The sequence below is a fragment of the Onychostruthus taczanowskii genome, unplaced genomic scaffold (genome assembly GCF_017590055.1).
Source record: "Onychostruthus taczanowskii isolate IOZ18803 unplaced genomic scaffold, ASM1759005v1 scaffold12, whole genome shotgun sequence".
NCBI lineage: Eukaryota > Metazoa > Chordata > Aves > Passeriformes > Passeridae > Onychostruthus > Onychostruthus taczanowskii.
This window is the reverse complement of record NW_024498351.1, coordinates 2,239,788-2,260,799: the sequence shown is the minus strand read 5'-3', so window position 1 is coordinate 2,260,799 and position 21,012 is coordinate 2,239,788.

Here is a 21,012-nt window from a genome sequence, read left to right as displayed (position 1 = left end):
AATAATGAAATATTTTAGGAGGAAATACAAATAATATAAATCTCTATGTCTTCGAACCACTCTCTGATTTATTAACCTAAGCAATTACTTCTCCGCACCATAATTTAGAAATCACTTCCACACCCCAGAGACTCTTAGCATTTTCACTGCTTGGTCTTTTGTGTTAAAAACCTAAAAACTGCATTAAACTTTAATAAGCTCTTACATCTCCAAATACGCTCATTAGGAGGTTTTTTAATATAAAAACAAAACTCAAAAAAAACAACACACAAACAAAAATCCCAACCAAATCCCAAACAGCAAACTTTGGAAAGAGAAACCTTGTGTGATTATGTGATGTCACCTTGCATAGTCTGGATTTGAGTGTATCTGCAAAAACTTAAATGATTAGAATTGTCAGTAACACTTCATGGAGCCATTAAACACGAACATGTCTGCCAATGCATTTATTTGACAGCTTTCAGTGAGCTCGCTAGAAGCGTTCTGCCTTTCCCCCACAGTTAAAAAGAAAGGAAATTGCAGTAATAGGATATTATTAGAAGATTTTTTAAAAGGAGTCTAGAGAAATAAATGCAATGGGGAGTTCAGTTGTCATGGAACTAAAGATCTCCTATTTCAACCATCTAAACAAAAAGATACAAATGTAAAAGATAATTACAAAAATCATATGGTTATGTTACTCAAACTTACATGTGTCAGGCACCATAAAATAGACAAAGTAAATAGAAGCTGTTGTATCCTGTGTGAATGCAAAGGATGAGAGCCGGCTCCAGAAGCTCTCCTTCCTGTCCACTACCAAATCCTTTACCACTTCTATATCTTACCATGTAATAACTACAGGTTCTTTGCTTTGGAGAATGAGAGGACATAAAGAGACTGTTCTCATTAAAACCCTTTCAGGAAGCTGCAAGTAAGACACAGGAAGTGTCACAATAGCTTGAAACATTTTGTGCAACCCAGCGCACAGTCATATCTTGGAGATCAGTGTTGCCTGTGCCCTTGTAGCTCTGCAAACAAATGCTACAACATAGAGCATGAGACAAATGCCTCTTATAAATCACTCTCAGAAAAGAATAAATAGGCAAATGAAATGAACCTCAGTGCAGAAAAGATGTTAATAACAGGAGAAAGAAAAGTGAAGAAAGAGAAGAGGGATGGGGGGAGTAGGAGGAAACAGCAATATCTGCCTAATGATCAAGACATCTAGTAGCAAAGTCAAACATTCCTGAAATTCAAAGATAGGTGATTTCTATGCTGTGCACCAGGTTTTGGGGGCTGTCTCACTAGCTATTTGTTAATTCAAATTCTTCTGCTTCATAATTTATTCCTATTTATCTCACTTCTATTTGCGTCATTATTAATATATCTGATGGATTTTTGCCAACCTGAAGTTATTCTCCCAAGGTGGTTGGTAGATGGTTCAGTTAATTTCCAGTAGACATTAACATCCATATGTTTTCATATAAACTAATTTTATGTCCTCTTAAAGTCCACTGAAGTCCACTCCAAAATTTTTATTAACAAAGTGATTACTTGTGACTGTTGCTGCCATTAAAAGACAGGAATAGTCATTTTGTAATGTCTGTAATGCACAGTACCTCTGCAGCTGAGTCCATCCTGACAGGACACATCCATACATACATGCTTAATAAACCAATAATAACTACTGTAAATTGATGAAAAATTGTAATGCCTTTTAATGTTTACATAGAAATATATGTGTCAAACAGAGATATTGGCTGCTAATTTCAAGTTATTCCACAATATAGAAACTAAGATATGATATATATGTATGTCATATATATATGATATACAGGAAACAGAAAATTGGATTAGATTTTGTACATCCCTAGAATCCATCAAATTATGTAAATAAACCCTCTTATATGGATCTGATGGAGAAATAAATCTGTGATACATGTTTCGTACAGAACACCCCACCTGGGGTATTCTTAGAATCAGAGAGGTACCGGTGTGACCCTCCTGTCCATCAACTACCTGTATAGCACAGGGCACCATAAGCTACCGTGAGTGGGACAATGCATATTTTCTGCTGGAATTGTTCCCTCTCAAAAAGAGAGTAAAAACATGGCTATGGATGTGCTGCAACGACTGGGTCAGACTGGGACCCCAACACTGAAGATACCACACTATCACTGCATACGTTTTGCAAGTGAGTCATGTACCGACATCCCAGAGAGGCTTTCAGTGACAATGGCAACATGACCTCTGGGACTAAGCCCCTCTCTGCTGGGAGGGTTATAAAATGTATTTTTCTTCACAGCCTTTTGAGGTGAGTAGAGTAGGCTGTTCAGAAGCTGGCTGTTTTACAGCTTTCTGAAGGCCCCTCCCCCTGCCTATTGTACAAGGAAAGCCTATGCCTTGCACTCCGGTAAAGCTGACTTGTGCCTCTGCTTGTGTCTGTTTCTGCTCTTAGCCCTGAATAAGGGACTTCACTCTGTAATCACAAGCTTTGCTCTCTGAGAATCCAACAGCAATTCAACTTGCAGTGAAGCAAAATGGAAGTTTGATTTGCATCCCTTATTTTACACCCTCCCCTACCACCTGATTTCAGTTGAGAGAGTACCGAAGTGGTCTGGCATAAGTAAAAGACAAATGTTTTATAGTGAATCAACCATGTAGCTCATTAAAACAATTGGGTTAGAAGACATTGAACTAATGTATAATCCATGAATTTTTAAGCTACCCTGATCCTTTCTCATCCATGTAATTGCAAAACAGCACTGTACTGCTGGCACTAAACGCAGGGGAGATTGTACCGTAACATTTCAATATGTTGATTAATGTTGCTATAAAGATACACTAACAAACTGCAGAATCATTTTACCTCCAGTTTTTTGCTAACTTAGCACATCAACAAACCAATACTTGCAGACAAAGACATGCTATTTTGTGATGAAATGTTCTTAGGCATTGTCTGCTAAATCCCTATAATTAGCACGGCCCCTGGTGAATGTCACTGAGTATTTGATGAAACAGGGCATGAACTCTGCAGCAACACCCAGGGGGGTCGGTAATGCTATCCAGAATGACTCTTGGAATTTTTAACTACTAGATAGGTTCTCCTTATCTAGGAAACTCAGGGGAGAAAGGCATTTGTCCGGTCTAATGACCCCTGTTAGCAGATTTATGCCACCTCCCTCTATACAAGCTGCCTTCTCTTTCCTCCTTTTTGATATTTAATTTGAGAGTAACTATACTAAGAGATAAAGTTATAAAAGATGTAATAAAGGATATTAGAAGGAATATAGCATGAAAATGCTAAAGAAAGCAAGCAGTCAAAATCTTTATTCCATTCTGCTTATGCCACTTTTTAAAAGACCACAAGAGCAACAAGTTTTTTAGGTAACAAAAACTAAAGACTGCATGAATGCAGCAGGTAATTTCAAGGCTCCTAGTAGAAATAAAATTTATTATTAAAAGACATCCTGCCAAAGGGAAAATAATACTTTCACTACTGTCAGGGACAGTTTTTCTTAACTGAAGACATGTACCCACAAAACTGAAAGGTGCTGGGAAACAATTTTAAGAATGGTAAATACTTCACAAATTGGACAAAATTCCTTTTTCTTATAGTTCTTGGTTGTCTGCTGTTTACTAAAATTTACCTGAGACTGAGTCAAAAATCTGGTGCAAAACAATAGCTGTACTCCAAACAAGGGTTCTTATGTCTCAGGTGAGTGCGTTAGTAAACATAGTTTTAGCTGTTGAGACAGTTTGATTTTGAGAGAAATTCCAATGTAGACCCAAGAAACTCTCTTGATAAAATTTCCATTTTGCCTGGTGCATTTATCTTAACTTTCTTTTTTCCACCATTCTGCATTTTGTAGCCTTAAGGATTTAATGGTGGCATCAATCTTGCTTTAGAAAACATCATGCATCTTCTATATTTCAAATGCTGATAATTCTTAGATGAAGAATTATCTCAGAATGCTCTTGAGTTACGTAAAAACAAATTTCAGAGCACTGTAATATTAACGGCATTTTTTCCTGAAAAAACCCCCATCCATAATGGATTTAGCTTTGCAAAACTATACCATTTTTGAAAATCCATCCCTCTCATACTACAAGGGATTGTAGGTGGAGTGAAAAAGAAATCAAGTTTTTCCTTTTCCTAATCTTATGTCCTAAACCGTGCATGATATCAAAATGATGGAATGAGCTGTAGCTCAGGTTAGGGGGCAGGGGAGAGGCTGTCTATTGTATTAAGGACTAACTCCTTGATTAAACGTAGACTCAAAACAAATAACCTCTGTGCGTGTGTTAACTAGCCTAATTAATCTTCATGTTAGATTAACTTGATAAAATGTTGACCTAATTTGGGATTAAAAGATTACAAGTAACATTTTCAGCTGAAAGCTGTAACATGCCTCATGTCAACACAGTAATGACAGAATTAACCCTGCAAGCCCTCTCAAACCTGTGCACTGGATGTCACTGCTTAAGTAGGGTTTGGGTGACCTGTAAATGTAGGAAGACTGCTATATGTATAAAAAGGCTAATACTGAAACACTGATCTCTCTCAGTGTCTACCAGGCCTGCATATACTGAGAAATTTCACAAAGCTAAGGGAGAAAGTAGAAATGCACCATCCATGCACCCTTACAACTTGCAAACTTCTGTAACCTAAATATATACTATGTGTTTATGTTTAGAGGCAGAGATTGGAAGGAAGAACATAATGGACTCAGCATCAGGAAGAAGAAAATAAAAATGAAAACGTTAAAACTTACAATTCAAAGGAAAAATCAAAACCAGAAAAGAAAAGAACATCCAGTTGTAGCCCAGAGGAGCCTTGCAGCATCAGTCTGTGTGTGAACAATGGAGAGCTCTTTCCAGTAACATGTTTTGATGTGATGATGTGATATTTCTAGATTGTATTCTAAAAGGTTTTTTCTGAACTGAGTCGGAAAAAAATTGTGATCGTGTGAAAAGCATTTTGGTGATCATTTTTCACTTTTCAAAGAACAGAGTGAAAGGAGAACAAGGAAGGAGAGAGACAAGAACTCTCTCACTTCTGTAATAAGTTGTTCTTTTAGCTCATGCTATTTTTGTCTCCCTACAATTTCATATCTGCTCTTTTTATAGATAAAACTGTGCTATCTCTCACTTACCACCTAGGAAAGCACTGGAGTCTCAAAGATGAGCTCTTTTTAGCTTGCACCATCCTTAGGGCTGTGGTTTTTCCCAGAACTGGGACTCAGAACCTGTGCTGGCCTCAAACACACACAAAATGCTTTTCCACTTCCTCTATGGCTCTCAGCACTAGTTCTGAGACTACACAGCTCTGAGGTGGCTGTTGAGGGAGTATCTCTGGCTTTTGCTTGGGAAGTCAGATTAAAAATAAATTTATAAGAAATGGAGTGCAAGGCTGTAGCGCGTGTGCTGAAAACTCATCTCTCAGCAGGCCATGGAACCTAATAGGGACAGCAAAAGAGAGGACACTTTGCATTGCTTCATGTGTGAGTGCACAGCTCACCAGAAAATAACCCCAAAAAAATTGCTTCCAGAGAGCAGTCCTTGAAATACCAGCACAGAGCATCCATTGCTAGGAAAACCAGAATATTTGATCACCTTATTTATGATATACAAGTATAAATAAAAAGAGCCTTTGCATGTAACCTGCACCACAACAGAATAGGACTGTAGTTGTAGTTCTTATGCCTAAGAATTGCCTAAAGGGGCATCCCAGTAGCCAGCAGGAGACTGAGTTACCAACAATGCTAACTGAATGCTGGGAGACATCCTTCTTTTGAGGTGAGGTTTGGAACCAACAATGAATTAAAACCTCACAAAATCAAGGATGAACATTGCAGCGTAAAATGTGATACACAACTAATCAGCTAAAGGAGAACAGGTGTTTTACTTAGTCCTTGCATGACTACGTGTTACAGCAGAGCTAACAATATGGTGATCATATTATTCAGTACCTTGGAGGGGGTTTTTGTGTGTACACCTAAAAAAATAAGTCATGCAGACTTTTATTCCCCTAGATCAGGAAGATATATGCGATAGTTTTATGGATTTATTTCCATTTAAACTGTATACTCCTTGATAATTTATTATTTCAGTTATTTCTCTATGTTATTGTCTAACTTTTCCTATATGAAAAGGGAACAGGATATTAAAGCTTTCCTAAAGCTGCTATTACTAATGCCACAAAGATGAGCTATCCGAAGTTTTTTAATGTACTCCCATAAATTCACGACAAAGGAAGAAATGACTAACCCAAGTTTGGTCAGACAATTTGGAGCAAAGCAGACAGGCTTAAGAGCTGAGTAACAGAATTAACAGTATTTCTCTTGTCTGGATTCCCGTGGAATGATGATTTGCAGCCATAGCAAAATCTAATGTGATTCCCATCAGTTCTGAGAATTTTTATGCAAGCCTGGAATAGACCTGTCTTCAGGAAGAACAAACTGTAGCAACATTCAGCTCCTGGTGGCCATCACTTGGGTAGTATTCTTTACTGATTAATTTAAAATATACTGCAAAATGCTGTGCTCGTGAAAAAGATGCATTTTCTCAGTAAAATGCTACTGAAGTCTTCACTATCATTCACCATTAGATGTTGCTTTACACTACTGTGAGCAGCTGCTAGTGAAATTCTTCTAGAATATATATATATGTATTTCTGCAGTTTTCTTTGATATTTGGTCCTAATTAATCTGCACATCTGGGGAGTTTTCACTCTACTTCAGCAGTAAATGAAATAACCTCTTGACAACTACAGATTATGGAGAGGTTTGTAAGTTATTTTTAAAACATGCAGCATGACAAATGTCAAAGGTATATTCACTAGTTCAAATACTTCAGAATGTGAATATGGATATTGTGAGTGTCCACAGAAACAGAATAATAAACAAGTGAATTATCTTAGCTCTTCTGTATATAAACAAAGTTGACAATATACCTTATTGAAAAATTTGAACTTGCAGCACTTATCTTGGTGGAAAAGGAGGCAAGAAATTAAAGTGCCTCATTGTGGACAACTGGTTAAATAGCAAACCATTTGCAATTTTTTTCCCTTTTAAATGCATTCTTTGCCAATCTAGCACTCTTCTCCAGACACTTTAATCTTAAAGGTAAAACAAACAAAACTACACTGTCATCCGAATCTTAATGTTTGGTCATTTCAAAAAGCATTTGCAGAAGCCTTGTTGATGAACAGGCATAACTATAACAAAGGTTTGTAATGCCACTAAAACTTTTATCTGGATTAGAAGTTTATAGATGGAAATACAATATGACTACTTTTGAGAAGTTTGAATAGTTATGCACTGACAAGTGTGTAAAATTAAATAATTTAACTTTTATCCAGAATAAAAATACGAAAGCATATTTTTCAATCTCTAAAACTTCTACACAACACTATTTTCAAGGGCAAAGAGAAGCCCAGAGAGATTACATGGATTCTAAAAGACTTTAATCCATTCAGAATAAAATGCAGTGACAACAGTGCTTCCAGGACCCAATCCAGCCACCCTGAGCCAGACAAGCAATGAAGCACATGCTTAATATTAAAAGAAAATTTAATGGGTTGAAATTTGACATGCAATATGGGCAAATTAATCCAGCCTGAATTCTGCTCTGTGCTGTTCTTTCCTATTAAGGAAGCAGGTCTAAAGACCTAGAGAGTCAGCCAACAGCGTATAGGAGGTGGAAGGACTCAGCATGAGTTTGCATAAACATTAAACATTTTACTCTATAGAGGGAGGTATTTTTACCACTTGCTTACTCAGACTCCCAGCTAGCCAGCTTGGAAAGCATTATATGGAAGATAAACACCCTGAGATTATTTTACTGATAGGCTGATGTACCTATGCACACAAACTTATGTAACATCGAACATTAAAACAGCCATACTGTGCTACGTCATCCACTGCGCTATTTTAAACTGAGGGGATAAGACTGCAACACGGCAGCCAAAGCACAAAGTTCCTTCTTTCCCATTCCTTCAGCCAAGAGGTAGTCTCCAGAAATTTTCTAGAAAGGGTTTATTGTGAACCCAAAAATATTCCTCTTTTTTTCCCTCATTAAACAAGGCTGCTACCAGCCAACTGGAAATTATAGTTTAACTTACAAAAAAACCAACAATTGTATTCATTTTAATCAGAACAATTTCCTATGAAATGTACACTTTATAATTTAATGGAGATGCTGTGATGCCATGCATGCAGATGACCTCACTGCAGCAAGGGAAAAAATACAACATTACTTTTAGCCACAGCTGATTTAATAACAAAAAGCAAATTCTACAGTGAAAAGTAAAAGTCAGCGAGAGCAGTTCCTCAAGCAGTACCTACTTTTCAAGAATTGAGTAAATGAAACAGCTAATAAGACTGCTATCATATATAGAACACATTTGAGGAAAATATAATGGATCTGGAAATTCTAGCATCAAAATTTTTCTTACATCACTAATTAGGAGAAAGAAACTTAATGTACATTTCATATGCTCATTGAAAATGAACCTAATTTCATATTTGATATATTGAATAGCCAAAAGATCTGCAAGCAGATATAAATAGGCCAAGGTAAATTCACAGACCATTCTTTCTAAACCAAGTGCATCAGTACTACATGTGGACAATCCACCAGCAGAGGAAAAAAAAAATAATTATTTTTTTGTAATATTAATATTCTAGTATTAATACATTTCTGATTTTTTTTTTATTCTGCTAACACCTCAGCAAGGACATAATCCAAACAGTTCTAACTGATGAACCTCTTTTTCATGTATTAAGGATAACATAAAATGCTTTTGGCATTTTAGCAAAAATTAAAGACACTGTGCAAAAATCCTGAACAGCTCTGTATACTTCACTAACAAAGGGTAAATCTTCAATACTTTTTCACAGTCTTTCCCTGACTCTATTTGGTCCTTAAGTGCTTATTTGTTAGCTTTCTTTTGGGGTCTTCTTTTTTAATTGTAAAAGAGGAATTGCAGAAGACCCCAACCCCATCCTCTCTTCAAGTAACCTTCTGAAAATCAAATCTGACTGAAGTTCATTGATAACTATTCTATTGCCAAAGAAGTAATTTTTAACAAACTAAGTGATATTTGCAAGGACAAACACTACTTTAATGAAAAATGATGGAATTCTATACAGTGGGGAAAAAAGAATTGAATTTTGTTGTTTTGTAGTTTGGTTTATTTTTAAAATGTTTTTCCTCTCCTTTAAGATAATAGGTACTTAAAGTACTTGAGCAGTAAAAGAATGGAATAACCAGATGAAGAAAAGCAGGTAATCTACTGTGTTAGAAATATTGGTAATTCAATTTTTTTTTTAATGGGGGGAAAAAAAAAAATAGAATGCTGCTTCAAATACTTCAGAGGAAATTATGATCACAGTAAGGAAACCATAGCATAGGAAAAATTTGTAAATTATATTCAAATTTATCCTTCAGTACAAAAAGACAGAGAAAAAACACAATTTCTCCCCACCCCCAATATTCTACATTAAGCAATTCCAAGTGCTATGATTTCTAGATAATTTTTCTTAGGTTTTTACTACACTATTGCAATTTTATATTTATTGTGCCATCTGTCACAAGAAAGAACAGATAGAGAACAGTGGCAAAATCATGTTAAAAAGACTGTCTTGGGACAACAAAGAGAAAAGTTAATGGACATGGAATTACAAATTATTAATGATTTTTCTTGTCATTTCTTGAAAAATGAAAGCTATGCACGCTGTCTCTTTCCCCAAACAGATTGCATTTTATTCCTCTGCAGTTTGTCCATCAGGCTTCACTCTGACAACATAATCCAAAACTAATCCAGAGCATTCAGTTTTCCTTGTTGGCTCTCATGCACACTGCTTAGACAAATCCTGCTACCTGTCAGCCCTCCTGTGTGTGCCAAACAGGCTGCCAGGTTAACCCCTGGGGAAGCCGAGAGACCTGCTGACTTAACCCCTGCTTCCCTTCAAATAATCCACTGTAAATACATAGGACGTTAACAGGCTAACTGTTCTAATCAGGGCTGGATCCCTTAAAATCTGTTTCATACACAACCCTTAAGAACTAGGGATCTAAGCATCACTGCTGGAAGAGGAAAGGATTGCTTCCAATAATACGAGCACTAAATAAGCAGATGGATAGAACACACTGAAAGGTTTTAATCCCCTAAAGGAGTTAGAGAAAATATACACATCACTTCAATTGCCCACCTCATTGCTTTAAAATTTTTGCTAATTGTCAGAACAACATCAGAAATAATTTAGTATAATGAAAGCAAATCTAATTTAGTTACAATTCTACTTCATGATGGTAAACTTTATACCCAATGCTTTTTTCCCTTTTCATAAATATCAGTTTCATAAAAACTAGCTTTTCTTTGTTGAAAGCCACACTAAATATAATATAAGTCACTAGCTAAAAGAGATTTTCATAAATAGCATACTTTACAAATAATGACATTTAAATGACTTAACTTTCTAAAGACATAGAATTATTTCCCAGCAACACTTAAAAAAATAATTTCTAATGCTTTAAGCCTGAAATAGAGAAAAATCTGAGTTACAAATCTTTTCAAGATACTCACTCTGTACTCAAAAAACCCAAATAAACCAACGCCTTCTCCTCATTGGAATTCAAGGCACATCACTCTATCTGCTGCTGCAGCATCAACAATCCACAGCAGAAAATAACTTGCGTAAGCACGGCATACCGAGGAACACTTAAAAGCCACACTAAGCTCAGCCACATGAGAAATGTAATAAAACATCGCACAGCTCATTTAATGTTTGGAAGGCATGATGGCCAGGTTAATATCTGAAGTGGGGGAAGGTAGAGTAAGCCATGGGGAGGGCTCCTGAACTCTGCCACAAACAACTGGGAAGGTCCATTGTGCCTTCTGATAAGAACATTTATTTTACCTCAATTAAATTTCAGGCATTCTCTTGAGAGGAAGAAGGGAAAATTGTTCTTCCCTCCTACGCACTTACACACATTCACATTTATGCTTTACATATACATGCAAAGCACACATCTCAGTCTCAGGAGTCCTGGAAAATGTTTAAATGCTTTTATTCATTCTTAGAAGTGTTATGCTTGTGGCAGCTAATAAATAGATTGCAGATTCCAAAGATGCTTAAAATACTCTTGCCGCTTTTAAATGCAGAGATATTTTTAAAATCCCACTTTTTCTAGATGCATTACTAAATGCTAATGCTTTTCCTACTTTTTATATACAGAAGCATTAATTCCTAATAAACTTTAAAATTTGCCCTCATTGCAATTTTTAGATCACCACAAGCCCATACCTAAGCAATACAGAAACAAATACTTGGCAAAAAAAGTTAATTACTTCTAAAATAAATTCTTCAAAAAAATAACTATGGCAAACGGTTTTTCACTATGTTTTTTCTCTCCCAGCTCTTCTCAAAACAACAGTTATTTTGCTGACAGAAAAGTTCATTAAGGTCTCAGGCAGCAGTTTGTCTTTGGGGAGTTGATAACTTTTGTTAGGGAGAAGGCAGTAGTTTAAAACTTATATCTTATCTCTCCATCACATGTTTTTGCTCAAAATCAGAACTTTTAATTTTCTTCCCTATAAAAGCATTTTCCCATATAATTTATTCATTACTAGTCAAAATAAAGTTATAAAACTGAGGTTGTGAATGGATTTTAGAAAATCAGCCTATAGACTTTTTGCTTTTGTTTTGATAAAACCCTGACTCTGCAAGTACATAATGAAACTCAATTTTCTAAGACCAAGATTTTGCTCATTGTCTAGAAGACATAAATCCTTCCAGCAATTAATTGAAACACAACAGAGTTGTGCATATAACAGCATGTGCTTGTGCTTATTATCTTGTCTATAGAAATTACAGGTAAAATACTGATGCAAAATAAATTTGACACAGTTCCATAACAAATGTCAGTGTTATATCCATAGCATCTCCTGTAAGATATTGTTTCCTGCTAAAAATAATTTTAATTAATTGATATTTCGCAAGTGTTCTTAGGCTCTGTTAAATGCCCACAGCATCAGAATTTTTAGAGAACAGCAGTCAGATAGTTTGTTAGTCTGAATACAGTGCCATATGAGTTACAGAGCTGCTTTTCAAGAATTTTATTCATTATTGCCAAATAGCATTCAGTCATCAGAAACACTGAGCAAATGTGTTTAAAAAGAGCCATACCTCAGCCACCTAGAAAATGCGTGCTTTTAAGCTGAAACACCTCTTTGCTTTTGTATCTACTGTTTTGAATTACGTTCATAATAGCAAGCAGTGTTTGAAAAAGGCCTGTTAGAAAGCTACTAAGTTTATGCTATGGAGAAGTTCATTAAGCACAACTTAAAGGTCTGCCATTGCCCTCAGAAATGGAGTTTTAGTGTGTTTGATGATCTAAATATACACGGTTCAGTGGTCAACATTACGACTGTTTAAAATGCAGTGACTAATCTGTAACTTATCAATATATTACAAACCAACGTTGACAATGCCAGGTTCTTTGTTGATAATTTTTCCTTATATAACACCAGCTGGAAAATGTTTCCCTATTATTGATCATGCCACTTATCAGCTATACACAACATATTTCTTTGTACTTGGTACAAAATCTAAACAGTGTGGACTTGGTTCATTAACCTTTTGATATTGGGCAAAAGGGGGAGTAAGACAGGGAGAGGAGAAGCACTAAAAGTAATTTCATTGTTATTTGGATTTTCATTTTGGTTAAGACATCTGAAGGGGAAAAGGGCACAAACTTTATAGGGCTGAAATAGCACTTAAAGCCTGGTCTGAAATCTACAGAAGAGGAAGACCTTCTGCTGATTTAGTTTTCACTGGTTCAAGTACTGAGAAAAAGGTAAGTTTCAAAAGCTTAAAAATAAACAACACCCCTATCTTAGAGTGGTTTCCCTAAAGACAGATGGGAGGGAGAGCTCGACAAGGAGCTGGCAACAAAATCTATAGAAAGCAGACAGAATGTGTCTTGTAGTGTGAAAATCAAAAGAGAAATTCTGCACCAAATCTCAATATAGGTATTAAGAAACTATGAAGTAAGTAATACTTTAGAATACTTAAAGAGACCTACAAAAGACTCAGTCCTCAGTATATATTCAGATATAGTCCCCAGTACATTTTTAATACAATTTATCAAGTGCAGAGTCAGACTGAAATTTGGATTTAAGTATACTTGTCAGATGAATCTGATAGGACCCTACATACAAATATGTATAAATCAACAAGTAATCTGATAAGAAAAAGAAGCTAATGTTGAAGAATCAAGCATAACACCAACACTTTTCAGTTCAAGGTTTTTATCTAGGAGGAGCTCATAACGATCTGATCCCTTCCAGTATCTGTCATTCCTCATCTCCCGCTTAGCCACACCCCACACTCAGTAACTTGAGCTCTTCATCCCAGTATGAACCAGTGCTCAGACATGCCTTCCCATCCTGAAATCTGTAATGTTTTCGCAAGAGGAAAAAACCAGTGATCTACATTAAACATTTCTATTTGTCGAGAATCTGTATGGCAGAAAAGCCACAGTCTCAAGAAAAAGGAAAAGTAACATGACTGGCTTGTAAAGTTCAGTCTAAAGCCTGGAGTATTTCTACTGTCCGTGCCATCTCCCTGGCTGCTCTGTCAGTCTAAGCTAAACAGAAAGCCAGCACAATCATGGCCTATAACTAGGAATCATTCTAGAATTAAGGGCTATAATAGCAGCCATTTTGGCTTGTCAGAATTAAGTCTGATATTTAGGTCTCTGTATACTAATTATCTAGTCCTTATTCTAGAAAACTCCCAATGCTTTCACCTCTGTCTCATTAGAGATATTGTAGGCACAGTTACAGGTTTCTCAGTTACTATGGCAAGGTAGATCAACCAGCTACTGTGGGCAAGACACAGAAACACTTTCCTTGTTACCTTTTCTTTTATTACTTCATACTTGCACAGGGCTTAAGAATCATCAGAGCCTGCTCCCTCTGGTACCTTGCAGTGTAATGCAATACATGAGTACAAAAATGTGGGAAACCACTCCAAAACCAAATTATCTTCCAGACCACCACCAATAGCTAACCTCCCTGTTACTTACCCCAAGGTGTTCTGCCTTTCCCACTACAAACTTTTTGGTCGCTACCTCCTTCTTTTTTACTGTGCTACAAGGTATAATTACACATGTTTTAAGGTCAGGCTTAATGACAGGAAAATAAATTTACTGCATCAAGCATTTATTGTTTTCTTCCCTAGTCTAGCTACTAATCCTACTTTTTCCATTAGTATTATTTACATAAATAATATATTCAGAGCAAGTTAGCAGCCCAGTCAGAGGTTACTTACAATTTAAGGAAATGCTTATTATTTTATTAATTCCCCCAACACATATACTAGCCATGGTCTCTAAACATATTTTCATCATGTTCTCAAAGACTGCAGTGAAAAAGTTACATCAAATGATACTTCATGAGAACCTCAAAGATGGCACTTAATAAGCAAATAAGGACTATTATTATAATTATTTAAATTAGTTTATATTTTATGTATACCCAAACCCTCTTTCTTTTTTTTCTATTGTGCTACTTTGAAATTATGTTGTAGATATATACATGTTCTTGGAAATATAACTCTCCACATTTTTCAAGCTGCTTAATTTCTAATTACTTAGAAACCAATAACAAATACTTTTCTGATGTCCTGCTTTTTTTCTGGGACAGAGTTAATTTTATTCCTAATATTGGGGGGCAGTGTTGGTTTAGGATGTGAGATTAATGTTGATAACATGCTAATATCTTAGTTGCTGCTCAGTATTGTTTACTCTATGTCAAAGACATTTTAGTTTCCCATATTCTGTCAGTGAGAAGGTGCACAGAAAGCTGGGAGGGAGCATGGCCAGGACAGCTGACCTGAACTGACCAAAGGGATGTTCCACACCTTATAACCTCATTCTCACTCTATGAACTGGAGGGATGTTGGCCCAGAGGGGCTGATCACTGTGTGGGGATTTGCACTGTTCACATATGTTCCTCCCCTTTTTTCCCCCCCGCTAAGTGTCAGCCTTGCTGGTCTCAACCCATAAGTTTTACCCATTTTTTTCCCCATTCTCCTCTCTGTGTGACAGAGGAGGAGGGGGAGTGAGTGAGTGGCTGTGTGGAGCTGAATTGCTGGTTGGGGTTCTGCTATGACAATGGGTATTGAAATATACCACATATATTTAATTGTATTGCTTTGCAAAGGTAGCAAACATTTAAAACAAAGAAAAACTTCAGTTTATTTCTACCCACAAAGGATGAACAGTCTATCTAACAAGCTATTGTGGTAGCTCACTGAAAAATCATGGTAGCATGGGCTCCTTCCCATGCTTACTTCGAGCCCCCTTCTGAAAATATGGCTTTAGCTTTGCTTCCTGCTGTTTCCTACAGTTCCATCTAGATTTTAAAACAAAGGAAAAGCAGGAAACAATATTAAATCTTAATGTATCATTCAAGACTTGTAACAAGCCCAAGGAAGTAAGCTGTATTTCTTTTGTCTACTTGCTCTTTCCTTCCATGAAACATTCAAAACTTGTAACATGCCCAAGAAGTAAGCTGATCTTTCTTTTGTATACTAGCTCATTCCTTCCTTTTCCTCTTCATTTTGCAAGGTAAATAATAAACATAAAAAAAAAAAAGAAGAAAAAAGGAAAAAAAAGATACTGCTAAAATACAATAATGAATATTATTATTCCTGGAATTCAAAGGAAACTGGATTACAAGAAAATCAACAGTGTTTTTAAAGCACTAAAACTGGCCTCAATAGATGCTGCAAGTGCTGTCTGTAATGCCTTTCAATTCTGAAATGTCCTTTCCACCCTTTCTGGCAATCTCACCATTGATGACACAAAGCTTCTCGTGTCACAACTTGTTCCTTCCAAAATTGGAAAGCAATTCCACTCTACAATGACACGTGGACAATGTTTGGCAACACATCTTTCTGCTCAAAGCAATATATCCATTCTCATGCCCTTCACCCTCTTGCCTCAGTTTGCCCTGGCCATTCATGGAGGCTGCCTGGCAGCTGTAGAAACTGGAGTGTCAAATTCTGTAATGAAGTATTCCAGGACTGGAAAATTGGTGTTAATGTTGACCTACGGATTTGGCTAATTAAAGCAATATATATTAGATATTAATATCACCGGCAGTTCTTAGTCAGCTCTCTGAACACTAATTAGATGTTTAGCATTCCACCATATGCAATCAGTGGAAAACATTTGTAGCTCATCAGCAAAGCTTCATGAAAGAAATGAAAAATACTATAAACATTTTCAGCTACAGTCTTTTCCTGTATTATTCAAATAGAAAAACTGTATTTTGTATGGTTCACAATAGGCTTACACTATCTTAACTCATAAAAGCTAAAACTACCCTTTTCTATTTGAAAAAGCCAATTAAAAAATTAGCAAGAACTAAAATTTCCATTGCATTTTTTCTTGAACTCCTCTGGGTGCTTAATTCTGCAGGTGAGTTTCCATTTTATGTTCTCCAGTCTCAAGGTAATAGCTTAAAAATGGTTTAGACTAAAGGCAGTGACATATGCAAATATTTATCTCCATTCTGAAAAAGTTGCTTCTCTTGTATTTGTCAAGTATGTTAGACTGGGTTTTTGGTTTTTTTTGTGTTTTTTTTTTTTTTTGTGTTTTTCTTTTCTTTCTTCTTTTTCAGAATGAAAAGTAAATTGTTCAGAATAATTATTCAGAAAAAAAAATTTATAGGGAGATTTCTGATGTAAGGGTGTAAGTGAAAAAGAAGAGGAAAGGGAACCATAGATTTTAATGTGCAAAACAACCTAGTCACACTAGTGAAAACTAATTACAAAGTGTTTTAAGGGTATAAGAAACCATAGGATGTGTCATAACAAGTGGAAATGGAACAGAGTAAATCACTGCATCTCATTACATACATTGTAACACTGTAACTTAGGCTGAGTTCTCAGGCTTACAGAGGTAAGAGAAAACTGTGATTACTATGACACACTTCTATAGGTTGTACATAAAACCCAATCCAGAAGGCCAAATTAAAATTTTACCAGCTATGAAGCTGGGTTATTTATTTCATGGGCTGCTACAAAATCTGTTTGGCATTCATGCTCTGTGTAAATGCCAAGGTAGTTATCAAGCACAGTCTCCATTTTCACAGAAGCAATGTGTCCATATTCTTGTGGCAAGTATTGTGCAGGCAAAGTGTCACTGCAGCAGGTTTGAACTAGATGTGTTGTACTGTATTTGTGTCTATCACAAGTGAAACTTAATTTGCCTTTACATCAAGGGCCAAATGTTTTAAAGCTTTTAATTTAAAACTGCATACTGCCTGCCATGCACAACTCAAAGTGGTAACCACTTCACTTCTTGCTGTATGCTCTGTCTAGTGTTCATGTGGATTACATTTTAATATTAGGCTGGAAGCTTAATTATAAAGGATTATTAGCAGATCATGGGAGTATTGCAGTGAGATAGGGTCATGCAGAGTAGAATATTAAGAGCTGCTGTCTAATTTTTGACCACTTTCTCCGTATCATTTTCGAATGATTATGCAAATAGAGCTGCTCACAAAACCATTCAAGGCATTTTCTTCTTCTGCCTTCCTCTCAGAGGTCTGAGATCTACTGGTGGATCTCGTGAAGCAATCTGATTGTTTTGCTGGTAGGCTTTCGGGGACAGGGACCTTGTGTTTCCTTCAAGCTTTTGCATCCTGCTAAACATACCCCTGGAGTCAGACAGATAATAACATGCTTTGTACGTGGAAGTTCTGTGGCAGTAAAGGCACTTTGGAGGACAGGAGATAACATGTGTGAGGGATGTTGGAGTCAAGATAAAATATGTGTGCATAGAAAGTCAATCTGAAAATAGGTCATAATAAAATTGCAGTAGAGTGTAGGTCTAGTAAAGGCAGTTAAGCTTTATTTGATAGGAGTGATCAGAATGTAAGCAACACTATTTTTCTGTAGAGGGATGCAGTGTGGTTTTAAAATAGCACTTATGTTGGCTTTTGTCACATTAACTGTGGGAACTCTGGTGGAAATACATTTAGGTACTTGAAGACCATAAGTTCAGAGATAAGCTTGGCCGATACCGTGAACAGCTTGCCTGAGAGGTAAATTGCATGCAGAAACTAAACATGACAGCCAAAGATAAAACACTTATTATGATTAATACCAGAAGATGTAACAGGCTTTACTCGCTGCAGCCCCAGGAAACCTCACTTTTACCAGATAATGTTTACAACTCCAACTGCACTCACAGGGCAACCACATGCTTTTTTAGTAGATGGTCTCTTATCTGTGAAACTTCTCACCCATGTGAATTTTAACTTCTGCATTATGCATGTGAATGTTTTAGGAGATTTACAAGTCTGTAAGATTTTGTACACCTACTGAAAACCTAAAACAGTCGACAGCAAGACAAATTTTTAAGAATGCTGTAGATGAGGAATGTGACAGTGTTCTTGTGAGCAGTTTATACTATGGAGATTGCTAAGTGAACACTAGCTTATGTAGAAGGTGGCAAGTAAGGTTCACTCCCATAAGTATATTGTCCCATAAATATCTGCACAAATGACTACGCTGCATTCATCTCCTATATGACAAATGACAAAGTAATATTTAATTTAAATGCAATAAAAAAGAAGAAACTATCAGAACATTTTCAGCATTATTTTAGCATCTTTTAGTTCTCTTTAAGTCATTCTAATTTGGAATTTTAGTTACATTTTTGAAATTTATTTTGCTTTGGTAAACAAGAACAAACCCTGGAAAGGAAAGATATTAATGCCAATTCTTTCAGCTCAGCAGAAAAATCAAATTTTTCTACTTTAAATTTTGTTCCTTAACCTGATAATAATCAGTACTATACTAGAGGACCATGATGCCAATATAAACCAGTAGAAGACTACAAGGGAGATTTTCTTCAAGTACAGTTTTAAATGTGGCAGATGAAAAGAGAAATTTTATATTTGTTTTCCTTCTTATACTGAACGAGTAACAGACAATGTATAAAACATTGGAAAGGAATATAAAAGCAACAGACAACCCATATGGAACATTGGTAGAGGAAAGCAGTTTCTATAGTATTTAAAGTATTTTGAGTTACTTGGCCTGTTCTAAAGTACGAATTCATAGTGGCTGTTAGAAAAAGAAATTTAGTTTCCTGATGGCTGTATTTTGGACCAGAATGGTACTCTGATAATGATAAAATTATTTAGATAAAGTTCTGAGAGGACTATTGAACTTTTTATTAGTGTTTTTACAAAATTATTTACCTACCAAATCATAGGATACCTATACATAAGCCAAGGAGAATATCTCACCTCCTTACACATACACACACACACAGACAAACAGAGGATGTACAGTTGAAGGAGGAAGCATCAGGGAACACATGCCCTCCTAAAAATGCTCCCAGAGCCAGGAATCTGCTCTCACTCAGCCAGGAAGACAGACTGACAGTGGTGAAGAGACATCAGCAACTCAAGGAAAGCAACCACAGCCCTTTTTGTGTGGCAAATGGAAGCAGAAAGCAGATTGATAAGAACGGAGCTGTCACCCTGGGACTGCTCTCAATCAACATAAGCAGTGCTTGAAAAACCATGGGCAGCTGGATGACTGGAAGCTGGAGACGTCACCCCTCCACGCCTTCATCCCTCCAGCCCCCTGTGACCCCACACTGTCTGCAGGGCATCCTGCAAGTCGAGCTTGCCTGTGACCTGGGTCAGACAGGGCTGATGTCCCCGTGTCACTCCCAGGCCCTTGAGAGTGAACAGGGGAGCTGTTTTAGCAGATTTGAGTATAGCAAAGCTGCATGTGAACTGATGTCTTTCCTACCGGTCTCCAATGGCCTGTGTGACACACTGAAAAGAGTCTAGTAACAGTTGATTTTTTTTTTTTTTTTGCTTCTCTGCCTAATAGAGGCAATAAAAAAGAAATTAATCTTAGCTTGACTTAAAAGAATTTTTTAATTTATTGAGGAAAAGGCAGTGAAATTTATTTGATTCCATAATGACCGGAGAACTATTTCTCCTTGTTTTCTTCCGTTTGGGACTGCCAAGGTTAAGCTCTTTTTCAGAAAGTTAAAGCACCCTAAACAATGGTACAATTCTGAAACCACAAGGATAGTCACACACTTATCTCCTTACTAGTCTTTCCCCAAATGAATAGTTCAGAACTTCCCAACAAAAGCAACCTGATTTTATTGCAGTTTTCATTCCACAGACTTCTGTGTGATCCCAAAATGTTCTCTCTCTTATTTTTGTTTTCTGGTCAGAGAAGTCCTGCATGACACAAAATTTGACTCTGTTCCTGATCTCTTATGACACTGTGCATATATGAGCAATGAAGAAAAATCTCACGAGATAAACTCCAACATTGTAATAGAACCAACAATAGTCTATCTCCAGAGAATATATTACTTGTAGATAGACTAGGATTTTATTTATCAGCCTAGAGAATTGATTAAATTTAAAAATCAAACTATTCCATATGGGTTAAATCATTTTGAACTTGTATCAGCCACATCATTGCTTTATGCATACACAGTCCTCAAAATTTTATTTGCAAAAAAAGCAGCAACATACAATAAAATCCAAAGCAATGAGTCAAGAACTCCACACTTTTTCTTTTGCTTGATGCCTTTCCAAATTTTTTAATATCTTTTAACCAGTTCTAATAATTTGTGAATATAGCTAATAAACAACCTTGTGCTCCATATGTTTATCCACTAACTTCAACAACATTTTCAGTGGGGAGGGTTCCTTAGTATGATGCTAAACTTCTGGTCAAACTGGGCCATAAGATCCACCAGTTAAAGAGGCAGCAGCATGACAGCCAAAGCATTAACCTGGTATTTGAGAGCTCAACCTCAAACACCAGCTCTGTACATCTAACAGTGAACCTGAGCATCATTCCTTGCTTTCTCTTGAATGTTGTCCCACGCAATGGGCACAATTTCTCAGAATTCAGTCAGAATGTGTCAGGTTCTTCATGAGATAAAATGATATAAAGTTTA